The sequence below is a fragment of the Mytilus galloprovincialis genome, chromosome 4, assembly GCF_965363235.1.
Source record: "Mytilus galloprovincialis chromosome 4, xbMytGall1.hap1.1, whole genome shotgun sequence".
Taxonomy (NCBI): Eukaryota; Metazoa; Mollusca; class Bivalvia; order Mytilida; family Mytilidae; genus Mytilus; species Mytilus galloprovincialis.
Genome location: NC_134841.1, coordinates 91,002,679 through 91,022,795, shown reverse-complemented (window position 1 = coordinate 91,022,795; position 20,117 = coordinate 91,002,679).

Sequence of the window (20,117 nt, the reverse complement as noted above, 5' to 3'; positions counted from 1 at the left end):
ACGCCAGGCGCGTTTCGTCTGCATAAGACTCATCAGTGACGCTCATATCAAAATAGTTTTAAACCAAACAAATACAAAGTTGAAGAGCATTGGGGATCCAAAATTCCAAAAAGTTGTGCCAAATACGGCTAAGGTAATCTACTCCTGGGATAAGAAAATCCTTAGTTTTTCGAAAAATTCAAAGTTTTGTAAACAGGAAATTTATAAAAATGACCACATAATTGATTTAAATGCACATCAAAATGACGAATTGAGTGAACCTTGCCTCGAAATTGTTTAATTTCTCGTTAAATTGTTCACATTGTATGGAAAGAAAGGTACGGGAAGATAGATACTGACATGGAGATTGCAAAACTAGTAATTATAAACATCTCAATACTTGTATTTCTGTGTATGGAATGAAAGAAATGGGTCATGTTAAAATTGAAGTGGCCGGTTTTATCAATGTTTATCACCCTGTTTTGTCATAGACTTCACAATGCATAACCCGGTTTGGTCAAATAAAATAAAAAAAATTGTAATCGCATCACGTTATAATTGATAATTTAACTTCAGCGTTGAAAAGGAGTTATGTGGGTCGTTGGAAAATAAGTTCTTTTACAGAACAACGGCTTATTATTTATATGATCAGTCTCAGATTCAAATAAATAATAAGCAAACACTTAAATTCCTACTCTTATAGAACACAAATAATTTTTATTTTACTTTGCAAAAAAATTTTAACAGCAGAATAGATAGAAATGAAGGTTATAACGCAAATTGAGGTTAAAGCTCTCAAATATGCATGCGTTTTCTATATATGAATTATGGAAAGTATGTTTAAACTTGAATTATGAGTTTACGGTTTAAAAATCAAAACACACAACTGCCAGTCATCGATAAAATTCAATAATAATTATTTTGTTATCCCAGTTAACATTACTATAACTGCATATATATTTTGCTTTAAAAAATCGTTAAATACATGAATCAATATAGTTTTGCAATTAAAGGTGGGGTCGGGGGCTTGCAACATATACGTCTTCTACATGTTCTAGATTCGCCACTTATCTTATAACGTGTATACCGAATTAAAATATTGTAAGAAATACGAAAATAGGGACACCCTCGAAATCGTATTATGTGAGTTTGATTTTGATTATGTTTATTATAAACATTCTCATTGATATTTTTAATCAACCTTTTGATAGTAGCTCCCAGATAGCCATAAACCTTAATCATTGTATGCTGTTACACTAATTGAAGCAAAAAAACACCTTGAACACCAATAAAAATCTTTTTCTCGAGAGATATATCGTCTTGTTTTCGGGATATTACGTTTTTCTCGTATTTCAATAAAAATGCAATTTCAACTTTGTTAAACATCATTCGATAAACTACGTCTCTTCGGGCATTGTATATTTCGGGAGTGAAAAAAAATAAACATAAGGGGACATGCAAGTGCATGATGTCAATAATTTAAAAACAGCCGTAGACATAGAAAATTCGAAAGGGCCAGATGATTATCTTCAAAATGTTGAGCTCTACCATTTGTCCATTTACTTCAAAACTTTCACATTACTTATTAACGGAGTTATTGCATTGCCCTTAAATTACGAATTTGACGGGTTTTTTTCATTCCTTTTGCGTTTTTTTAAATTACACGGCCGTCACAATTTTGACAGGACGTATTATTGTATACATCCATCCGCCTGTCCATCCTTCCATCACGGTCCGTCCTTTCCTCCATCTATCAGTCATTCTGTCCGTCCGTCCGTCTATCTATCCGTTTATCCTTCTGTTCAGCGTAAACATGTCGCACCGTAACTTGAGAACAGCTTATCTAATTTTCATGAAACTTAACAAAAAGCTATTTCTTATAATGGTCAAACGATCTGTAAAACTTAGTGTAAATTAAATCTGTTTGAGTTAGAGGACTTTGTACATGTAAGTAAAACAGGAGTGTGTTTTTTTTAACATGTCGCGCCATATCTCAAAAACGATTTATGATTATTGTATCAAACTTTACACTTCTTAGTTATATAAATCTTAACTTCTGCATACTTTTTGGTGATGTTTTAAATTTGGTTTAAGCGTTTTTTTGGGGTTTTTTTTGTAAAAAAATGGGGGGTCACATATTGCGTTGTATCTCAATACCTATATAAAAAAAAATACCATAATGTTATAAAATAATTAGATATTGGTAGTGTTTGCTATTGAATATTTATATTCCTTTTAAAATTAGTTTGAAGATAAGTAAAATAAGGAAAATGTGTATTTAATTTACTATACTGATTACCTATATCCAACAGTGCCGTTTAAAATAAATTTAAACACGCCAAATTTACTTTGCAATAAATATATATTCAAATTCTGTCGACAGACGAACGCCAAAAGACGAGAAAAGCTCACTTAGCAGGGCCAGGTCAGATAAAAAAAGAACTCTCGCAAAGTATACCACTAAAGACTAAAGCAGGTCTTAGTACCAGCAGAAAACGACCATGACAGAGCAAAACATTGAATGAATTGTTCACTATAATTGTATCAACTAAGAAGACATCAACTAAATGGTTTCTTCCCGATTGTCCCACTTTTTGAAATTACAGGTAAAAAAGTAATGAAAATAATTTATGGGACAATCGGAAACATGCTTGTGGGACAATTGGGAAGTTTAAATGTGGGACAATTGGGAATTGTTTTGATAGTGATTAACTTATATTCATAGTTAGTAGAATAATGAAAATAATTCTTATAAAATATGAAAAATATGAAGAAAAAAAACATGAAAAAATTAATATTTACATATTTTATTTTGTACATAGTAGCAGAAGTCCACTAGTAATGGACTTCTGATAGTAGGTTTAATTGAAGTATCACCAAACATGGAATACAATATGAAAGTCATAAAATCTAAGTGGCCGACCATGTGTACTCTTTGATCCCATTTGAAGAGATAAGCCGGCCCCTTCAACTGTTTTTATAGTTTATTCTTATGTTGTACTGTTACAAACGGTCCCATTTTATTGGGAGGGCTAACACTCTAAAATAGGTTTTAACCGGTGACATATAGTTTTTAATTTCTGTGTCATTTGGTCTCGATCTTGTTGGCAATCATACAACATCTCCTTTTCTACAATCATTCTGAATGTGTCTGTCCCAAATCAGGAGCCTGTAATTTAGTGGCTGTCGTTTGTTGCTGTGTAACATATTTGTGTTTCATTCATTAGTTTGTTCAAGACTAGGTTGTTACTTTTCATGTTTGAATTGTTTTACATTTTTCATATCGGGGCCTTTAATAGCTGACTATGCTGTATGGGAATTGCTCAGTGTTGAAAGTCATATGGTGACCTTTAGTTGTTAACTTCTATGTCCTTTTGGTCTCTTGTGGAGAGTTGTAACCATCTAAATATGTACCACTAAATAAACCATTACATCCAAAATGGAAAGACATAATAACTTAAGTATGGACGAGAACAAAATTAGAATATGGATTCAATACATAAAAGGTATGAGGTCCAGAAGAAATAGGCCATGGAATGTAAAAAAAAATCCATAAAAAATATAAAATTAATTAGCAGCTATCATATCATTATTCACCAATTTTTCAACAATCATCAATACCAGCTGCATTTTTGATACCCGATGAATGGACAACATGAGACATTTGTGCATTTCCGAAAATGAAGTATCTCAAACATGCATTCTCTGCCAGATGCTGCAGCAGATATAGTATAGACAAACATAATGTGTTACCGTCTAGATTATTATACTATCATCAATGCTTTACGTCTTAGATGCACGATTCTTTTATTAGTTGTTAGTGGCCTTGCAAAAGCTGTCAGTTAACTGTGAGTACTCTCAGATCTGCACCTAGTGTCTTTTTGTTATTGGGATGTACAAGTACCCGGTCACGTCCACTTGTATTTGTGTCCATCTGAGTAGTTACGCCTTTTTAACGGATTTTTATAGTAAGTTCGTTCTTATGTTGTAATGTTAGACCACTGTCCCAGGATAGGGGAGGGTATAGATCCTGCTAACATGTTTAAGCCCTCCACATTCTGTTTGTATGATAATGTGCCTGTCCCAAATCAGTAGCCTGTAATTCAGTGGTTGCCGTTTGTTTATATATGTTACATATTTGTTTTTCGTTCATCTTTTTTTGTACATAAATAAGGCCGTTAGTTTTCTAGTTTTAATTGTTTACATTGTCATTTTGGAACCTTTTATAGCTGACTATGCAAAATTGAGAGGAATTGAATTTTCAGAGAAGACTTAAGTGGTATTATATTTGAAGCAGCGTAGACAATTTGATTTTGAAAACCTTAGGACATGACGACGACTAACATGGTAAGGGCACTGTGCAAATCGTGTATATCCATGTAGGCTACTAATTGTTCGCCACTTTTTGCACATCAATTCGTATTTATTGATTGAAATTCTAGGAGATATATAATGCTTTTCCTATGTAAATACCAAACAGCATACTTCAGTATTGCGAGAAAGACTTTTTATAGTGAGAGATTTTGTCTAATTTTTTTTCTCATAAAATTAAAGTATATACAAGTTTCTATTCTAGTTCCCTGGTTTCCATATATCGGATTTTGTCCATATACCATTGTCCTATTAGGTTCCTTTTACGTTTTCTTTCCGTTATACAAGAAAAGATACAACGAAAATCACCAATACAGAACAACGCAACAAGATACACCACAACACCCATCTTGATTTAAGAAAGAAAAAATAAGGCAGAGGATTTCCCCAAAAGTGTATTACTTGACAACCTATTTATAGAATCGAGGCCAATGTCAATCTTTTTTCGGCCTATATAGATTTTTTTTTTGTCGTTGTGTTGCTATCTTATTGATATTGTTGAAACTTTTTTTTTAAAGAAAAGTCGAACAGACTATCCTGAATCGCACGAACGACGCACACATGACTTTAATATCAAATATTTCAAAAACATAGTCTCATCATCTCCTGGTAATTATTTCAATACTTTATGCTTTAAAATCTTTTAAATTCAATCCTCTGTTGTTTAATTTTCTTGTGAACATGTGTAATACTATATAAAACATGCCTATGTAGATAAAATAACCAAAAATAAAAGATGTTAATTCTTTCCGCTGTTTCCGTTTTCCGTTTCCGTTCCGTTTCCGTTCCGTTTTCCGTTTCCAACGTTTAGCAACACCGGGGTGGGGGTCATAGGACACACATTTGTTCTTAGTCGACTTTAATATAAAACTAGCTTACTTTCCCATCTAAAACCATAGGCGAATCCAGCCATTCCCCCTTTTGTGGGAAAATTTTGGTTGGTTATATAGGGAATCACGGAAGCTTGACTGGAGCGGCCCCCTCTTAGCTATAGGGCAGCACCCCCCTTCCCACCTTTATAAATATTTCTGGATCCGTCTCTGAAAACAAGAGTAAGTATCAAAACAATATTTTTACGAATGATTGTTATAAAATGTTTATATACTTTTTTTATTGGCGCTCTGTTGGATATACCATTTTTTTAAGTTTGATAAAGAGAGGTTGAGCGCTCACAAACATGTCAAACCATGCCAAATAATTTGCATGCATATCTGTATGGTTGCTTGCAGTTAAATTGTTACATCTGTTTTCCGTTTTATCATTGATCAACGCTCCCCCTTTTTTATATATGTTTTACAGATTGTAATGTTTGCCGTTCAGTGACCTGTAATTGCTTTTTGTAACTATATATTGACATTTCATCCAACATTAGGAAAGACGTAGGCTGTGATTATATGATTTCAAGTCATGCCTTCATCAGTCAAGCTATGTTATTTTCGCTATAAAGATTTGTTTTGATTCCTATATTTAATTAGATGGTTCTTCAAAGCATACTATATAACTTGTACGATTCGCTCGTGTATGTAACAATGTTTTAGATTTTAACGAGAGAAATTTATGTATTACTGAAAAATTATTACACCAGGGTTTTCGATATCACAAACTAGTCAAAACATTTGCTAAATTTTATCATCGGTATAAAGACATCATTCGTAAATATAGCTCAACATGCAGACTTCTAATACGTTCAGGTATTTCACATCCAATTTTTTATGGTAATATTCTTTATAAAGCACAAAGGTGTCAGTATTCACCTCAGAAACTTACAAAACCTTTGAATAGACTTATTAAGAAGGGATATAATTACGATACTGTTGTCAAGTCATTAAAGATTGCATATTTTGGCGTTAATATTGAGTCACTGATAAGGTCTTTGCATCGGAACTAAACACATTTATTCTAAAAACAGTTGTTGGCATGACACGGGTTATGTTCTTCTCATATATGTTATGATGGTATGATACTAAACCCCTAACGGGAAGGATTGTGCCTGATGTTCATATGATGAAATCATAATCTTTCAGTCAGTTTAGTTGAAGTCTGGAGCTGGCATGTCAGTTAACTGCTAGTAGTCTGTTGTTATTTATGTATTATTGTCATTTTGTTTATTTTCTTTGGTTACATCTTCTGACATCAGACTCGGATTTCTCTTGAACTGAATTTTAATGTGCGTATTGTTATGCGTTTACTTTACTACATTGGTTAGAGGTATAGGGGGAGGGTTGAGATCTCACAAACATGTTTAACCCCGCCGCATTTTGCGCCTGTCCCAAGTCAGGAGCCTCTGGCCTTTGTTAGTCTTGTATTATTTTAATTTTAGTTTCTTGTGTACAATTTGGAAATTAGTATGGCGTTCATTATCACTGGACTAGTATATATTTGTTTAGGGGCCAGCTGAAGGACGCCTCCGGGTGCGGGAATTTCTCGCTACATTGAAGACCTGTTGGTGACCCTCTGCTGTTGTTTTTTATTTGGGCGGGTTGTTGTCTCTTTGACACATTCCCCATTTCCATTCTCAATTTTATAAATTTTTTTTACAAGTAAATGTATCACTCCCGCAATTTGAGTATCACTGAGGCCCAAAATCATGGAGGCGCACGTGTCAAGACAGAGGCATATATGAGGGTAGTAATGCCCTTTACTGTCAGGCGTCAAACGGTCATTTTCGGCTACCGTTAGCATCAAATTGATTAAAATTTTACCGTGGTTCGTCAAAATATCCTTACCGTGACTCGTCAGAGGTCTCAAATAATTATCGTTACCGTGTATTTTGTAAAAAAAAAATTAACGTCGATTATTTCTTAAAATCGTCTAAAAGAACGTGCACATTTTATCGCCATGCACCAAAATTTACCGTCAACGTCATTTGATCTCATTTGGCAAGAAATTTTACCGTTATTCGTCATGAAGGTACACCCCGCATTACCACCATCATAATTATATATACTATTGACGTGAACCTGGACTACAGGCGGACTGGTTTTGTCTTTTGTTTAAATGTGCCAAAGATACAACAACCCGACCGAAAAGCCAGTGGCGTAGCTAGGTCATTTTCAAGTGTACGCCCGAACCTCGGTCAGGGCCTAAAGGCCCTATTGGATCTAGGCCAATGAACCAGCTGGTAGTAGATGAGCGGGTGCTAAGCCTCCGGAAGTTTTAAAGTTATCGAGAATGACATACCATTCCTGTCATTGAAAACTCATATCGAATAACAACATTCTTTACAACAATTTATAGATCCTTTTTGAAAAATATTGGTGGCCCTGAAAAGGGACGTTATGTATAGATTCAAAATGGTTATTCTTTTTATGTTTAATCTATTCCTTGTTATTTAGAACTGTAAATGAACATGAAATGATTAATTTTCTGAGTTGTTCAGGTGCAATATTAAAATGTGTAAATAGAACCCTGGTTTACTTTTCGCCTGAAATTTCTCCCCGTAAAAGTTTATTCATTTATCAGTCCATTACAGGATTTAAATAAATCAAATATTTTCATTTAATTTCTGCATAAGTTTTATAACAAAATATGGAGGTTTATAAATTTATCATGTAAATTAACCAGCTCGACATCATAGATACCAGGATGGAAATTAATTCTTGTGCTATACGCGTTTTCCTCCAAGAAAGTTTCATTAACTTTGACCACGGTTTACAAATAATTTATATTACCAAATTTTAACCTCAGAATGTATTTTTTTCAAGAGATTCCTTTTAAAAATCCATAAATTACGGGAAAATTCATTATATGTAATTTCGTCATGGTGCGCTGGATACTCTTTTGACCATAAACAGTTTTTGTCCAGTTATCGTAAAATCACACGACGGTTTGACAAAGTTATTAATATATAATAACTTTAATCCATACCCGTAGCCAGGGGGGGTTCGAGGGGTTCGGACGAACCCCCCCTTGAAAACTAATAAGCACTGTTAAAGTCGATGTTCTGTTCGAATTGTGACTGTTAAAGTCGAGTTTGTGAGTCAAACGAACCCCCCTTTGGAAAATCCTGGCTACGGGCCTGTAATCACATACTGAACCTACATCTACACAGTTATAATTAAAAAAAAAATGCAAACCACATTTCGAATCTAAGTACATAAGGAATTGCTTTAGAAAGGGAAATCGAGTATAGAAATCACGGTAGATTTATTAGACTTTGGCAGAAAATGAACAAATATATATCATGTATAGATATGACACCAATTTTGTCATTTTTATTCGAAATTACAAGCAACTGAAGAAAGACATAGAAGGTTGATGTACTGTTAACCAATTAGATAAAAAAAACATTTTTTTACCAAATTCAAGTGTACGCCCGGGCGTTTTGACCATGTTGGCGTAAACGTAGCTACGCGCATGAGAGCAGAAACTCAACAGTCGATAGAATCCTGTTTTTTTTTTGTTTAAATAAATAAAATAAATAAATAAATAATCTTTATTTCAAGAGGATGATCCCATTAGTTAAAACTAATCTTCCTGAGAGTCCTCAAAATAATAATATTTCACCGTGCACATTTCCCTATTTAAGCCGCTTTCCATCTATTGGTTAATGTATTTGGCGGGTAAATTCTGTCGAGGCCGGAAGTCATGATCTATACACACTGGAACTGCAAGAAAATCTAAAACACCTATTTACGATTTAATAACTTGACTTTGTGGTTGGAAATTCATTATAATATCAGTCAGGTTAGTGTTTTTCTTTCTCTAATGACACAAAATGCCCCTGTTACTGTGTAATTTAATGTTAACCGACATTATGAATGTTTAGCTTGAATGACGAGAACAAGTAAAAATTTGTATTATATACCTCCTCTTTATGGCTAGATTATGTCTTATTTTTAACAGTCCAGATATTCATCTCAAGTCATAACTCCTGCCAATGAAAGTTAAATGATCAAATATGCGAAAATTAAAGTTGACATGTTTGAATGAGCTATTATATGGGAATCGAGTAGACCGCTATACATGTGGATGTTGATTTTGATTTTAAATTTTAAAGTGTATTTAAATCGATAAGTGTAAATAATTATATAAGAAATAAAAATCACTTCACTCTGTTATTTTGTAGAATAATTATTTTTATAATCAACTGAGCAATACAAATTGCAATTTATTCTACCTAAGGGAGCTACCATTTGATTTTTATGGGGGGGCTAGGATGAAAAATTTTGTCCTGCATTTTTTTTTAGCTGTAATCTCTGTCCTGCCTTTTTATTTTTCACTCTGTTCGGTCCTGCCTTTTTTTTTTTGGTTTATCCTGACTTTTTTTTACCTAAATTGTCGTCCTGACTTTTTTTTTTTTGCAAGTGTCTTATCCTGCCTTTTTTTTTATTCAAAACTCCTGTCCTGCCTATTTTTTTCAAATTTCATCCTAGCCCCCCCATAAAAATCAAATGGTAGCTCCCTAAAGACTTCAGATTTTTATATAAGACCACAATTAAAAATATTTTGGCTTGCCAAAACCCTTCTCAAGGTTGAGACAGTGGGTAGGTAGGTAGGATTTTTTTTTTTGAGAAATTGAAGTATCTGATGTATATTGGTCTTCATGCCTATCTGATTAAAAAAAAACTTCTTCAAATCAGGACAAAAAAGAATTTGAGTAGGCAGCTTTTTTCTTGGTAGCTAGGGTTTGGGCAAACAACCCTATTCATTTTTATGGCCTAAACAAACATTCTGTGAGTATTGCATGGTCCGTTAGGATAATCAATGCATTTGAATGGGGACATATAGTTGTACCCCCCTTTTGCCCTGGGTCGGGACCCCTCTTTTTTAAAATGGCTGGATCCGCCCCTGTTATTTATACAGCTATCTGGTATTATATGGTTAAAACAGGTCCAAGAATTTTGTAAAATTCCTTGACTCGTATGTTCTTTATTATTAAAAATAATTTGACCCCTATTAGTCTATTAGAAAAGTTGTTCCAAATATAATGAATTTTTCTCCTGTTAAAATCATGGTATACTGTTGTCCGCCTGTCCAGACATATCGAAAACGCTTAAACCAATTTTAATAAACTTTGAATTGTTTATATCTTTGATATTCATGTTCACAGAAAAGTCCTCCAACAAAGAGAAAAGGTTTTAAAAAATTGAAGACAGAAGAAGCATCAGAAAGTTAAAGACTTGAAGAAACAAAGTCAATGTAAGTAAGATTAAATGATTTTGCTGCTGTTGGGGTTTCCTCAAAGTAGCTGGTTGCCTCCAAATGAGATGTCAGTCATGGATGTTGAGAAAAACATGCATGAATGTCAAATGCACTTGGTCTACAACATTGTACAGCAAAGAAATCTTTTTTTTTTTTTTTTTTTTTAATTCCAATTCTACCAAGGAGGACAGAAGAAGCAGCTAAAGACTTGGAAGAAATAAAGGTAATGTAAGTAAACTGATTTAATAGAGATATGTTTGGTTGGCTTTTTATAAGTTATGTAAGTGAAAATGGGTTTGGTTTGTAAAATGAAAACATAATTATTTGCAGTGTTTTATTTCAAATTTAAAATCAACACAGAGCAAATATATTCGAATTCTTTTCATTTTTTTGTATATTGAATGCATCGTGATAGATTGTAAAACATTTAATTGAAACTGATTTAAACAGTTGAATAAAATAAATTTTGCTCTTTTAATTTTCATAAAATTTTGACAAAATATTTACTATAATTACTTTTTGACAAAAATCTCAAAAAACTTAAGCCACACACTTAATCAGAAAAAAATCATTTGATATATCGTCGCTGTTATGCAAAAACCTCTTATCTAAGGTTTTGACAATTTTACACCAAGCAGTAAAAACTGAAATCTTTTTATCGATTATTTAGAATTAAATATGTATGTTCCACTGTATGCAAAAATATCTGATCTTCTAACCAATCAATTACCAAGACGAGCAAAAATTTCTGCACCTATATTGTATTTTCAAAGCTTTTCACTATTTTTAAGCTAATATATTAGCTTTGAAAACCTAAAATTGATAAAACTGTACCTGTTATAATGTCAGCTGCAGTGTAAAGTGTTTTTCTTTTGAGATACAATATTTTCGCACAATAAAATGTCTTGCCAATCCAACTACACTTTTTCGTCACATATCAGAATTCGGATTAATGATTGGTTAGAAGATCAGATATTTTCGCATACAGTGGAACATACATATCTAATCCTAAATAATCGATAAAAAGATTTCAGCAAAAAATTGAGATACAAGGTTTTTGCATAACAGCAACGATATAGCAGTTTGACGAAGACTATTTTTATCATTGAGAAGCTCATTTTTTCAACTAAAGAATGTGATTAAAACCTTCAGCTGTCTTTTATAGAGTTATCTCCTTAGTATAATGTAGGCGTCAGACCACTAGTTGCTCCCTCAAATTTAGAACGTATGTAAACGAAGGCCTACTCTAACACAAAATAGTGCTTTTGATGTCATTGTTTACTTAATTTAACCAACAAATTTGCAGAATGAAACTTTTGGTGAAAGAGAAATATATTTCAACAATTTTGAGCCAAAATTCACTTGTCTATCAGTTTGCATTAAATTTCAGCATTAATGTGCTCCATAGTATACTAATTTAAGATTTCCAGAAAACCAGGGCTTATTTTTGGAGTACCTCTGTTTCTAAGGTCAGATGTACCACCTTAATAGTAGAATTTTGTAACAGAATATTTATCTTAATTTGAAAACAATTTGCCATTGACAAAACAAATATCAAATTATCATTTCAGAAATACATTGTGCTTCAAGTGCAAAGTCTTTTCTAACAATTAACAATTAACATAGTTGTTTTCTGAGCTAGTTCTGATTGGTCAGGTTTTATTGTCTGTTTCTTGTTTTTGTTCTATGGATAGTTCAGTGGTATCTTGTTTTTCAGGATATGGTGTGTGTTATTCAGAGGGATCTTTTTATGTAATTTTGAAATGATATACTTTTGATATTTGATAGTAATTGAGATTTGGCCTGAATTAATATATTGTTTGTTTCCCCAATTCTGAACCTGCCAAGGGTAGGTAGGAAAATAATTTTATTTTTCCAAAAAGCTTGAATATTATTGGGCGATCTGTCAAGCCTGAAAATCAGAAATGAATAAAATAATATTCAACTTAGATTTGACAATAAAATTTTATGAGTAGCACCATTTTTGCAGGGTCGGTTGGGATTGGGGAAACAAACAATATTTTATTTTAGGCCTTGAAAAGACCAAATATTATAGTGCATTAAGGTGGTACCTAACACTACAGGGGGATAACTCTGTAAAATCAGCTAAATGTTTTAATGACATTGTGTTGTTAAGGGAATATTAAGCTTCTCAATGATCAAAATTAGTGTTCTGATAAAAAGGTTGATTCAAATGTTTTAAAATTTTTATGTTTTTGTCAAAAGGTCAAAGCAAATACTTTGTCAAAACTGTATAAAAATTCAACGAGACAACTTAATTTTAGTGAAGGTGTTGGCTACCATCACCTTTATTATGCTTTTAATTTTGTTTATAATTATCAGAATAAAGTTAAAAAAACATTTTGAATCAAAATCTAACATTGTGCATGTTGAAAAATGCGACTTAAACAATCATTAAAATAAAAAAATTCAAAGAAAAAAAAATTTATGTTTTAAAAGTTGGAGGCTTGAAATTTTAAAATTTCACTGTTTTCAACAATTTCTCCAATATCAATTTTTATAAAGGCCGGTAATTTTTTTAATTTTTTTAAAACTAGGCAATGTCATTAGTCCTTTCTTGTCATATTGGAATTAATTATTTTTAAGGAAATTCCTATTTAATGTCAAACCTTTTTGGTTGGTTAATGGGTTTATTATTGGTTTAGTCATAAAATTTGTAATAGATTCTACTCTTTATAATATTCATATTCAAGTTCACAGACCAGTCTTTCAACAATGAGAAAATGTTTAAATAAAAAAAAATGTGTATAAAAATGTTTTGATTTGTGTACATTAATCTGAATAATAATGACTCTTTTATTTCCAATGCTACCAAGGAGGACAAGATTACCAGCCTACAGTGAAAGACTTGAAGAAATATAGGCAATGTAAGTATGATTAAGTGATTTTGCTGCTTGTGGCGTTTCCTCGAAGTAGCTGGTTACCTCCAAATGGGACAACAGTCATGGATGTTGAGAATGGCCCACGTCGCAGACTCGCGAGGACAGGCGGCCTCGGATGTTCGCTAGCGGCCTACGACAGCTACAGGCTTTCCGCCCATGCCTGTAGAAGGGGACTTTGAGATGTCGTGCTGAAGTTTTCTGGAGATTATCTGGTTTCATTTTTGGGAAGCAGTCCACATGGGAAAGTGATGCAGCCAAACTAAAGATGCGCTCTATTGGCTCTGTTCTAACGTCCCTGTTAAAGAAGCAGGAAAAAATAGACAAATTAAGAGATGGAAAATGTCAAATTTACTTGGTCTACAACAAAGAAACGCTTTTATTTGAATGCTGTTCTTCATATTCAAGTTCACAGACCAGTCCTTCAACAATGATAAAATGTTTAAATAAAAAAAATTGTGTATAAAAATGTTTTGATTTGTGTACATTAATCTGAATAATAATGACGTTCTTTTATTTCCAATGCTACCAAGGAGGACAAGATTACCAGCCTACAGTGAAAGACTTGAAGAAATATAGGCAATATTTTTAATGTAAGTATGATTAAGTGATTTTGCTGCTTGTGGCGTTTCCTCGAAGTAGCTGGTTACCTCCAAATGGGACAACAGTCATGGATGTTGAGAATGGCCCACGTCGCAGACTCGCGAGGACAGGCGGCCTTGGATGTTCGCTAGCGGCCTACGACAGCTACAGGCTTTCCGCCCATGCCTGTAGAAGGGGACTTTGAGATGTCATGCTGAAGTTTTCTGGAGATTATCTGGTTTCCTTTTTGGGAAGCAGTCCACATGGGAAAGTGATGCAGCCAAACTAAAGATGCGCTCTATTGGCTCTGTTCTAACGTCCCTGTTAAAGAAGCAGGAAAAAATAGACAAATTAAGAGATGGAAAATGTCAAATTTACTTGGTCTACAACAAAGAAACGCTTTTATTTGAATGCTGTTCTTCATATTCAAGTTCACAGACCAGTCCTTCAACAATGAGAAAATGTTTAAATAAAAAAAATTGTGTATAAAAATGTTTTGATTTGTGTACATTAATCTGAATAATAATGACTTTCTTTTATTTCCAATGCTACCAAGGAGGACAAGATTACCAGCCTACAGAGAAAGACTTGAAGAAATATAGGCAATGTAAGTATGATTAAGTGATTTTGCTGCTTGTGGCGTTTCCTCGAAGTAGCTGGTTACCTCCAAATGGGACAACAGTCATGGATGTTGAGAATGGCCCACGTCGCAGACTCGCGAGGACAGGCGGCCTCGGATGTTCGCTAGCGGCCTACGACAGCTACAGGCTTTCCGCCCATGCCTGTAGAAGGGGACTTTGAGATGTCATGCTGAAGTTTTCTGGAGATTATCTGGTTTCCTTTTTGGGAAGCAGTCCACATGGGAAAGTGATGCAGCCAAACTAAAGATGCGCTCTACTGGCTCTGTTCTAACGTCCCTGTTAAAGAAGCAGGAAAAAATAGACAAATTAAGAGATGGAAAATGTCAAATTTACTTGGTCTACAACAAAGAAACGCTTTTATTTGAATGCTGTTCTTCATATTCAAGTTCACAGACCAGTCCTTCAACAATGAGAAAATGTTTAAATAAAAAAAATTGTGTATAAAAATGTTTTGATTTGTGTACATTAATCTGAATAATAATGACTTTCTTTTATTTCCAATGCTACCAAGGAGGACAAGATTACCAGCCTACAGTGAAAGACTTGAAGAAATATAGGCAATATTTTTAATGTAAGTATGATTAAGTGATTTTGCTGTGGCGTTTCCTCGAAGTAGCTGGTTACCTCCAAATGGGACAACAGTCATGGATGTTGAGAATGGCCCACGTCGCAGACTCGCGAGGACAGGCGGCCTCGGATGTTCGCTAGCGGCCTACGACAGCTACAGGCTTTCCGCCCATGCCTGTAGAAGGGGACTTTGAGATGTCATGCTGAAGTTTTCTGGAGATTATCTGGTTTCATTTTTGGGAAGCAGTCCACATGGGAAAGTGATGCAGCCAAACTAAAGATGCGCTCTATTGGCTCTGTTCTAACGTCCCTGTTAAAGAAGCAGGAAAAAATAGACAAATTAAGAGATGGAAAATGTCAAATTTACTTGGTCTACAACAAAGAAACGCTTTTATTTGAATGCTGTTCTTCATATTCAAGTTCACAGACCAGTCCTTCAACAATGAGAAAATGTTTAAATAAAAAAAATTGTGTATAAAAATGTTTTGATTTGTGTACATTAATCTGAATAATAATGACTTTCTTTTATTTCCAATGCTACCAAGGAGGACAAGATTACCAGCCTACAGTGAAAGACTTGAAGAAATATAGGCAATATTTTTAATGTAAGTATGATTAAGTGATTTTGCTGCTTGTGGCGTTTCCTCGAAGTAGCTGGTTACCTCCAAATGGGACAACAGTCATGGATGTTGAGAATGGCCCACGTCGCAGACTCGCGAGGACAGGCGGCCTCGGATGTTCGCTAGCGGCCTACGACAGCTACAGGCTTTCCGCCCATGCCTGTAGAAGGGGACTTTGAGATGTCATGCTGAAGTTTTCTGGAGATTATCTGGTTTCCTTTTTGGGAAGCAGTCCACATGGGAAAGTGATGCAGCCAAACTAAAGATGCGCTCTATTGGCTCTGTTCTAACGTCCCTGTTAAAGAAGCAGGAAAAAATAGACAAATTAAGAGATGGAAAATGTCAAATTTACTTGGTCTACAACAAAGAAACGCTTTTATTTGAATGCTGTTCTTCATATTCAAGTTCACAGACCAGTCCTTCAACAATGAGAAAATGTTTAAATAAAAAAAATTGTGTATAAAAATGTTTTGATTTGTGTACATTAATCTGAATAATAATGACTTTCTTTTATTTCCAATGCTACCAAGGAGGACAAGATTACCAGCCTACAGAGAAAGACTTGAAGAAATATAGGCAATGTAAGTATGATTAAGTGATTTTGCTGCTTGTGGCGTTTCCTCGAAGTAGCTGGTTACCTCCAAATGGGACAACAGTCATGGATGTTGAGAATGGCCCACGTCGCAGACTCGCGAGGACAGGCGGCCTCGGATGTTCGCTAGCGGCCTACGACAGCTACAGGCTTTCCGCCCATGCCTGTAGAAGGGGACTTTGAGATGTCATGCTGAAGTTTTCTGGAGATTATCTTGTTTCCTTTTTGGGAAGCAGTCCACATGGGAAAGTGATGCAGCCAAACTAAAGATGCGCTCTATTGGCTCTGTTCTAACGTCCCTGTTAAAGAAGCAGGAAAAAATAGACAAATTAAGAGATGGAAAATGTCAAATTTACTTGGTCTACAACAAAGAAACGCTTTTATTTGAATGCTGTTCTTCATATTCAAGTTCACAGACCAGTCCTTCAACAATGAGAAAATGTTTAAATAAAAAAAATTGTGTATAAAAATGTTTTGATTTGTGTACATTAATCTGAATAATAATGACTTTCTTTTATTTCCAATGCTACCAAGGAGGACAAGATTACCAGCCTACAGAGAAAGACTTGAAGAAATATAGGCAATGTAAGTATGATTAAGTGATTTTGCTGCTTGTGGCGTTTCCTCGAAGTAGCTGGTTACCTCCAAATGGGACAACAGTCATGGATGTTGAGAATGGCCCACGTCGCAGACTCGCGAGGACAGGCGGCCTCGGATGTTCGCTAGCGGCCTACGACAGCTACAGGCTTTCCGCCCATGCCTGTAGAAGGGGACTTTGAGATGTCATGCTGAAGTTTTCTGGAGATTATCTGGTTTCCTTTTTGGGAAGCAGTCCACATGGGAAAGTGATGCAGCCAAACTAAAGATGCGCTCTACTGGCTCTGTTCTAACGTCCCTGTTAAAGAAGCAGGAAAAAATAGACAAATTAAGAGATGGAAAATGTCAAATTTACTTGGTCTACAACAAAGAAACGCTTTTATTTGAATGCTGTTCTTCATATTCAAGTTCACAGACCAGTCCTTCAACAATGAGAAAATGTTTAAATAAAAAAAATTGTGTATAAAAATGTTTTGATTTGTGTACATTAATCTGAATAATAATGACTTTCTTTTATTTCCAATGCTACCAAGGAGGACAAGATTACCAGCCTACAGAGAAAGACTTGAAGAAATATAGGCAATGTAAGTATAATTAAGTGATTTTGCTGCTTGTGGCGTTTCCTCGAAGTAGCTGGTTACCTCCAAATGGGACAACAGTCATGGATGTTGAGAATGGCCCACGTCGCAGACTCGCGAGGACAGGCGGCCTCGGATGTTCGCTAGCGGCCTACGACAGCTACAGGCTTTCCGCCCATGCCTGTAGAAGGGGACTTTGAGATGTCATGCTGAAGTTTTCTGGAGATTATCTGGTTTCCTATTTGGGAAGCAGTCCACATGGGAAAGTGATGCAGCCAAACTAAAGATGCGCTCTATTGGCTCTGTTCTAACGTCCCTGTTAAAGAAGCAGGAAAAAATAGACAAATTAAGAGATGGAAAATGTCAAATTTACTTGGTCTACAACAAAGAAACGCTTTTATTTGAATGCTGTTCTTCATATTCAAGTTCACAGACCAGTCCTTCAACAATGAGAAAATGTTTAAATAAAAAAAATTGTGTATAAAAATGTTTTGATTTGTGTACATTAATCTGAATAATAATGACTTTCTTTTATTTCCAATGCTACCAAGGAGGACAAGATTACCAGCCTACAGTGAAAGACTTGAAGAAATATAGGCAATATTTTTAATGTAAGTATGATTAAGTGATTTTGCTGCTTGTGGCGTTTCCTCGAAGTAGCTGGTTACCTCCAAATGGGACAACAGTCATGGATGTTGAGAATGGCCCACGTCGCAGACTCGCGAGGACAGGCGGCCTCGGATGTTCGCTAGCGGCCTACGACAGCTACAGGCTTTCCGCCCATGCCTGTAGAAGGGGACTTTGAGATGTCATGCTGAAGTTTTCTGGAGATTATCTGGTTTCCTTTTTGGGAAGCAGTCCACATGGGAAAGTGATGCAGCCAAACTAAAGATGCGCTCTATTGGCTCTGTTCTAACGTCCCTGTTAAAGAAGCAGGAAAAAATAGACAAATTAAGAGATGGAAAATGTCAAATTTACTTGGTCTACAACAAAGAAACGCTTTTATTTGAATGCTGTTCTTCATATTCAAGTTCACAGACCAGTCCTTCAACAATGAGAAAATGTTTAAATAAAAAAAATTGTGTATAAAAATGTTTTGATTTGTGTACATTAATCTGAATAATAATGACTTTCTTTTATTTCCAATGCTACCAAGGAGGACAAGATTATCAGCCTACAGAGAAAGACTTGAAGAAATATAGGCAATGTAAGTATGATTAAGTGATTTTGCTGCTTGTGGCGTTTCCTCGAAGTAGCTGGTTACCTCCAAATGGGACAACAGTCATGGATGTTGAGAATGGCCCACGTCGCAGACTCGCGAGGACAGGCGGCCTCGGATGTTCGCTAGCGGCCTACGACAGCTACAGGCTTTCCGCCCATGCCTGTAGAAGGGGACTTTGAGATGTCATGCTGAAGTTTTCTGGAGATTATCTGGTTTCCTTTTTGGGAAGCAGTCCACATGGGAAAGTGATGCAGCCAAACTAAAGATGCGCTCTATTGGCTCTGTTCTAACGTCCCTGTTAAAGAAGCAGGAAAAAATAGACAAATTAAGAGATGGAAAATGTCAAATTTACTTGGTCTACAACAAAGAAACGCTTTTATTTGAATGCTGTTCTTCATATTCAAGTTCACAGACCAGTCCTTCAACAATGAGAAAATGTTTAAATAAAAAAAATTGTGTATAAAAATGTTTTGATTTGTGTACATTAATCTGAATAATAATGACTTTCTTTTATTTCCAATGCTACCAAGGAGGACAAGATTATCAGCCTACAGAGAAAGACTTGAAGAAATATAGGCAATGTAAGTATGATTAAGTGATTTTGCTGCTTGTGGCGTTTCCTCGAAGTAGCTGGTTACCTCCAAATGGGACAACAGTCATGGATGTTGAGAATGGCCCACGTCGCAGACTCGCGAGGACAGGCGGCCTCGGATGTTCGCTAGCGGCCTACGACAGCTACAGGCTTTCCGCCCATGCCTGTAGAAGGGGACTTTGAGATGTCATGCTGAAGTTTTCTGGAGATTATCTGGTTTCATTTTTGGGAAGCAGTCCACATGGGAAAGTGATGCAGCCAAACTAAAGATGCGCTCTATTGGCTCTGTTCTAACGTCCCTGTTAAAGAAGCAGGGAAAAATAGACAAATTAAGAGATGGAAAATGTCAAATTTACTTGGTCTACAACAAAGAAACGCTTTTATTTGAATGCTGTTCTTCATATTCAAGTTCACAGACCAGTCCTTCAACAATGAGAAAATGTTTAAATAAAAAAAATTGTGTATAAAATTGTTTTGATTTGTGTACATTAATCTGAATAATAATGACTTTCTTTTATTTCCAATGCTACCAAGGAGGACAAGATTACCAGCCTACAGTGAAAGACTTGAAGAAATATAGGCAATATTTTTAATGTAAGTATGATTAAGTGATTTTGCTGCTTGTGGCGTTTCCTCGAAGTAGCTGGTTACCTCCAAATGGGACAACAGTCATGGATGTTGAGAATGGCCCACGTCGCAGACTCGCGAGGACAGGCGGCCTCGGATGTTCGC